Below are 6,327 nucleotides of genomic sequence, written 5' to 3'. Positions count from 1 at the left end.
GAAATGTTGTGTTTGATGAGAAGACCATACCTATGAACAAAGTCAAGAATTCAGAGGCAAAGGAGGATGTTGTTGAGAAAGAAACAACCTTTGAAGTTCCACTCAAGAAGGTGTCAAGAAAGACTACTCAGAAACAGCCAACTGAAGACGTTCAGGAGGAGGTGGAGTCCGACATTGAAGAGGAAGAAGCTGGGCAGCATCAACAACACACTCAAGAAGAAGAAGAGGCTCAAGAACAGGTGGAGCCATCATCTATAGCTCGGTCCAGGCCCAAGAGAACCATCAAACCACCTCAAAGGTTTGGATGGGAGATGGATGCAGTTCACTATGCCCTAAATGCTAGTGAAGAAGAGCCAACCACGTTCCAAGAAGCTGTTGAGAACAAGGAACGGGAAAGTTGGATGGAAGCTATGATGCAAGAGATGGAATCTCTACACCAAAACTCAGTTTGGGAGTTAGTTCCTAAACCCAAAGGTCGCAAGGTTATTGGCTGCAAATGGGTGTTTAGGAAGAAAGAAGAAATGCATGAGAAGGGTGCCACCTTATTCAAAGCTCGGTTGGTGGCAAAAGGATTCTTGCAAAAGGAGGGAGTTGATTATGATGAAATCTTCTCTCCGGTGGTGAAACATACTTCTATACGACTACTACTCTCCATAGTAGCACAAGAGGACATGGAGGTGGAGCAAATGGATGTGAAGACTGCTTTCCTTCATGGTGAATTGGAGGAAGACATCTACATGAGCCAACCTCAAGGGTTCATTGAAGCAGGGAAGGAAAATCTGGTTTGCAGGTTGAAGAAGTCTTTGTATGGACTGAAGCAATCTCCAAGGCAGTGGAACAAGTGCTTCGATTCTTACATGATGAAGATTGGGTATAGAAGATGTGAATCTGATTGTTGTGTGTACTCTCATGCATTCAAGGATGGTAACTTCATCCTTTTGCTTCTTTATGTTGATGACATGCTAATTGCATGTAAGGACATGTCAAAAATCCAGAATTTGAAGACATTACTTGGAAGGGAGTTTGACATGAAGGATCTTGGTGCTGCACAAAAGATCCTAGGAATGGAGATAAGGAGAGACAGAAAGGAAGGCAAGTTGTGGCTGTCACAAAGCAAGTATATTTCCAAGGTACTTGAAAGGTTTAATATGATGGATTGCAAACCGGTGTCTACTCCTTTGGCGGAGCATTTTAAGTTAAGTGCAAAAGAATGTCCTTCTACGAATGTGGAGAAGGAGGAAATGAGTAAAGTTCCATATGCAAGCTTGGTAGGGTGTCTCATGTATGCAATGGTGTGCACACGCCCCGACTTAGCCCAAGCCGTTAGTGTGGTGTCAAGGTATATGGCGAATCCTGGAAGGCAACATTGGACAGCAGCAAAATGGATTCTCAGGTACTTGAAGGGCACCAAAAGACTTGGGATATTGTTTGAAAGACAACAAGGAAAGGCATGTGTGTCGGGGTATGTAGATTCTGATTATGCAGGAGATCTAGACAAGAGGAGATCCACCACAGGATATGTCTTCACTTGTGGTGGAGGACCGATTAGTTGGAGAGCAGTGTTACAATCGGTTAGTGCCTTGTCTACTACGGAAGCGGAGTATATGGCTTTAACGGAAGCTTCAAAAGAAGCGGTATGGCTGAAGAGATTGGCAAAGGAATTCGGGATAGCTCAAGACTTGGTGGTGATTCTAAGTGACAGTCAAAGTGCTATTTGCTTAGTGAAGAATCAAGTGTTCCATGGGAGGTCCAAACACATTGATGTGAGATACCACCGGATAAGGGATTGGGTGAATGATGGAGACATCACAATAATGAAGGTTCATACAAATGAGAACGCTTCAGATTGCCTAACAAAGCCAGTCACAACAGCTAAGTTCAAGCATTGTTTGAGCTTGCTCAATCTTGTTACATGCTAAAGATTGAGGTGGAGTTCTTGAGAGTTATTAGGACGATTCTCAAGACATTACAGATGTCCTAGAAGGCAATGATGTCCACAAGGAGTATTAGGCTCGCCATGGTGGAGATTGTTGGGAAAATGGCTCACCTAAGGATACAAGGTTGGTTTTGGCGCTGAAAGGAAGATTTTGAATCTGCCTAAAAGCGACCGGTCGCTAGGCATTTGCGACCGGTCGTTTTGAAGCAGATTCGAAGTCTGGAGTAACATCAACGAGCGACCGGTCGCCAGTTCTTTGCGACCGGTCGCAGGAAGCTAGCGACCGGTCGCTTAGCATTTGCGACCGGTCGTTTAGAAGCAGATTCAAGGTCTGGAGGAAAAACCAAAAGCGACCGGTCGCCAGTTCCTGGCGACCGGTCGTCCCAGTCGTGCTGTGACGATTTCTTACGCGTTTTCAACAGTGTTTTCAATGGCTATCGCTTTCCACAAGATTTCAGAGGCTTAGTGGGTCACTTCTGAGTTAAATGAACGTTGACTACCTGCTGGATAGTTGGGAGAGCACTCATGGCTAATTGGTTATCTTATTTCAAAGATATCACTCTCCATTTTCTGGTGTAAGTGGGAGGTGGCTGAGTTGGATTCTATTTACCTACTTGATCTGACATTTAGTCTAAGTGGTGACTAAAGGGAAGAACGTGGAGGACAAGCTGATATCTTATCTCTTGTCTATTGGCTTGTGTAGGAAATGGGGTGAAGTAAGATAACACAAGAGGAGAAAACAAGTTGAATAATTGTAAGTGGAAGAAGCTGGGATTCCAAGTTGAGTTAGAGCTGAAGTTTTAGTTGTGTGTTCAGAAAAACTAAGGGGAGAGCAAGAGAGTTCTCTAAGTGTATCAAGGTGTTGAGCAAGGGTGTGAGAGAAACAGATTGTGAGGGTAGTGTTCTAAGGGGGTTTCCTTTGTAAACCAAAGTTGTAACCTATCTTCATTAGTGAAATTTCTCAAGGTGATCATCAAAGAGGATGTAGGCAATTTGCTGAACCTCTATAAACACTTGTGTCATTTGTGCTTGGTTAATTTCTGTGTGTGTGTGTAAGACTCATCCATCATTGAGTTCTTTGTCCAAAGTCCATCAACAACAAGATCTTAAAAGGGCAGTGAGTTAGTCATTAATTCTCAACAACAGGGTATTTCTCTTATTATGTATTTGACAAAACTCTGATATATGGATATCTCTTCAGATGGTACGCTAAAGCTTATGTATTCCGATCGAACATGGTGAGAACTGGAATCTTAACTGGCAGGCCCAAAAGAATCCATGTGACCATTATGGAACATGTGGACCTTTTTGGGGTTTGCAGATGAACTCCAAATTATTTTCATGGCAAATAGGGCATTTCCCTAATGGCCCATAGAACAACAAGTCTTGGCTGCAATGCAACAAACAATAGTAAGTTGTAAAATTAAGCAACTCACAAATAAACTTAGTTACTTACTTCGTCTTGTGTCTAAGAATTTGAAGCTTCTCATATATAATATATTTCTGATCATATGCACAAACAAAGAACGACTAACCATCTTCGGAAAAAAAATGATATGTTCAAGAGTTAAAACAAATATGTACCCAAAAAAATGATAAAATAATAAAATAATAAAAATTCAATAGAGAAATATCATACTTGAAACAAATTTATTTTCATAATCTCAATCAGTTCCAGTCCTACACTACTTTTAATCTCAACTCACCTATGAAGCGGAAACGGATACGGCGATACAATACGAAAGGCAATACATAAAATATCTAAAAACTATAGGATATGATACAGTAATTAAAAATACATATTAATAATTTATATATAGTTATCAAAATATTTATAACATAAAAATAAGATAAAGATACAGTAGAAGAAGACGAAGTGTTGGAGTATGACCTACAGCTGGCAAACTCTTCGAATTTTACAACCAGCAACAATTAAAGCTTATCTCCTCTTTATTTTCCCTCTTAAAAACCAAAGAATAGCATATTCTTAGAGCTTTAACGTACTCGTCACCACACCACCAGACTTTAGTGCTCGTTGCTTGCTTGGCTTAATCAGCTACAGTAGGAGTTTTACCAGCTTCATCCACATCTCCACCATCACATTTCTACAATCGCAGAGCCAAGTTATAAAAGTATTATTACAACATAGAACTTGGAAAGCACAATTCGGTATTACCTCTGCCTTTATTGTAGGTGGCATCACAGGAAGAGAAATTTTGTGATACACATTTTGTGTCCTTTTACAGCCCAAAAACATATCCTCAATCCTCATGTTACAGTCCCGAAACATTCCATATTTTCCGAAGTAGATTCGGGCTCCCCACAACATTCCCTTATAACACCTGATATTTGCGAAGCTTTTCATCTTCTTCCCTATCACTTGAATGATCACGATAGGATCAAAATCCATCCCAATTGAAATTCCAACATCCTCAAGCATCTTTGTCACATTACCGTCTTCATAAAACTTAAATGCTAAGTTGAAATGGTCTTCAGCAAGCGGATCAGTGTATTTATTTACCATGCTCTTTCCACTGTCTTTCCCAAAAAAAATTATTCTTAGTCAAATCCTTCGCTGTTGGATTTGGCCAGTACTCTTTCATCTTGACAACACAAGTTGTCTCCTGCAAAAATTAAGACAGAGGTGTAAAACTGAAAAAAATTATAATGATGAACAAAAATAAAAATGAAAAATAGTGCTCAAGGTTATGGATGTTCACGAAGTATACAATACCGCAATTTTGAACTGTTCGCCATCAAACTCTCTCTTTGGGCATTTGCAGCTGATCCGCTCTTTGGACGCGCATTAAAATCATTATATATTGGCCATAGACCATTGATGATAAATTTCTGTGTGACGGGCTCATGGCAATTACGTCTAGCAAGGTCTTTCATTCGCATGAAGTAGGTATTAGGCCAAGTCATCAATAAGGTGTAAAATTCGAAATCATAGTAGTTGCCGTATTTGCCAGCAGCTGCTGCGGCTACCATGGAGAGCATGATTAAACAAAGGAAAATGATGTGCGTCATACTTGGGTGATGAGGAAGAGAGCAGGGATTTGATTAATGAGTTGCCAGATTGCATCTTGTCATCCATATCTTCATTGTTAACCTTGAAAGATGTAGTGGATGCCACTAGCATGGTATCACCTCGGTGGAGGCGTCTTGTGTTGCATCCAATACTATCAAGGCTCAATCTTGAATTCGACATTTTAAACGTTTTCGGAATCAGCATTGATGACGACAACCTGATTGCTGATAAATATAATATTTTAACGGCTATACTCCAAAATAGAATATTTTAAGGTATAGCTGCCCGGCTATACCCTGTAAATAGCAAACTAAGAAAACACCTCTCTCGACGAAGTTTCGTCGGCACGGGTCTGCCAGCAAATATTTGTCGGATTGGACATCTCCCGATGAAAGTTACCTCTGCCGACGAAATTTCGTCGAGAGAGGTCTAATACGGCAAATTTCGCCAGGATAGATATGTGCCGACGAAATTTCGTCAGGAGAGGTGTTTTGTTTTGTTTTTTTTTTTTTTTTAATTTAAAATATAAAATTAGTTTCTTTACTTTTGTTTTTTCACCGACTTATTTAATTTAATATCTGTATATATAAAGCAAAAGGCAGAGAATGGTGAAACATTCAAAATACCAGAAAATGCCCTTAGTGAATGCAAACATTAAGAATTAAAATTATTAATTAAATGAGGATAATATGGTAAATTTACAATTTTTCATATTAAAAAAATTTAAAATTAAAAGAAAAATTAGATAATGGATCCTCTTTTTATGGAACTAAACTACCCATTATCTTTTTTAATTCTAAAATAAGTTTAAATTTTTTTAAAAAAGCCTCTCGCAGGCGCGGAAGCGCGTGCGGAGAGGCTAGTATGTGATTAAGTAATATCTTAGCCTTTTTGAATATTTAGTAATTATGTATTTATTATTATTTCTTTAGTGAATATTTAAATATGTTACTGATTTAGTTCTGCTGTGCAAAAGTGAAAAAATAAATTACTTATTTTCGTTTGGGTGTCTTAATTAAATTTCCCCAAAGCCCAAGAGCCCTAAGGCTCAAGGCCCAAGTCTTTGATTAATATAATTATTATTAATGAAAGCCAAATCCAAAGCCAAGCCCGTTAGCCCAACTCTCCAATGTTAACAACACTTACTAAACCATCATCGTGCTATGTTTGTAAACACCTTTATAGGAGTGTGGTTTTTCTAATTTTTTTCACGCTTCTTCATAGTGTTACCAACCACATCCATGAATTTCTTTTCTACCTGATTTCTAGAAAAATGCCTTTCCTTTTCCACCATTGCCTTTTCAATAGCTTTAATTTTTCTTTGTAAATCCTGCAAGTCCGAAACACCATTTGATACTGT

Source organism: Prunus avium, chromosome 3 (genome assembly GCF_965620075.1).
Source record: "Prunus avium chromosome 3, drPruAviu1.hap1.1, whole genome shotgun sequence".
NCBI classification, from domain to species: domain Eukaryota; kingdom Viridiplantae; phylum Streptophyta; class Magnoliopsida; order Rosales; family Rosaceae; genus Prunus; species Prunus avium.
The sequence above is the reverse complement of the archived record's forward strand: the minus strand, read 5'-3'. Positions refer to the sequence as shown.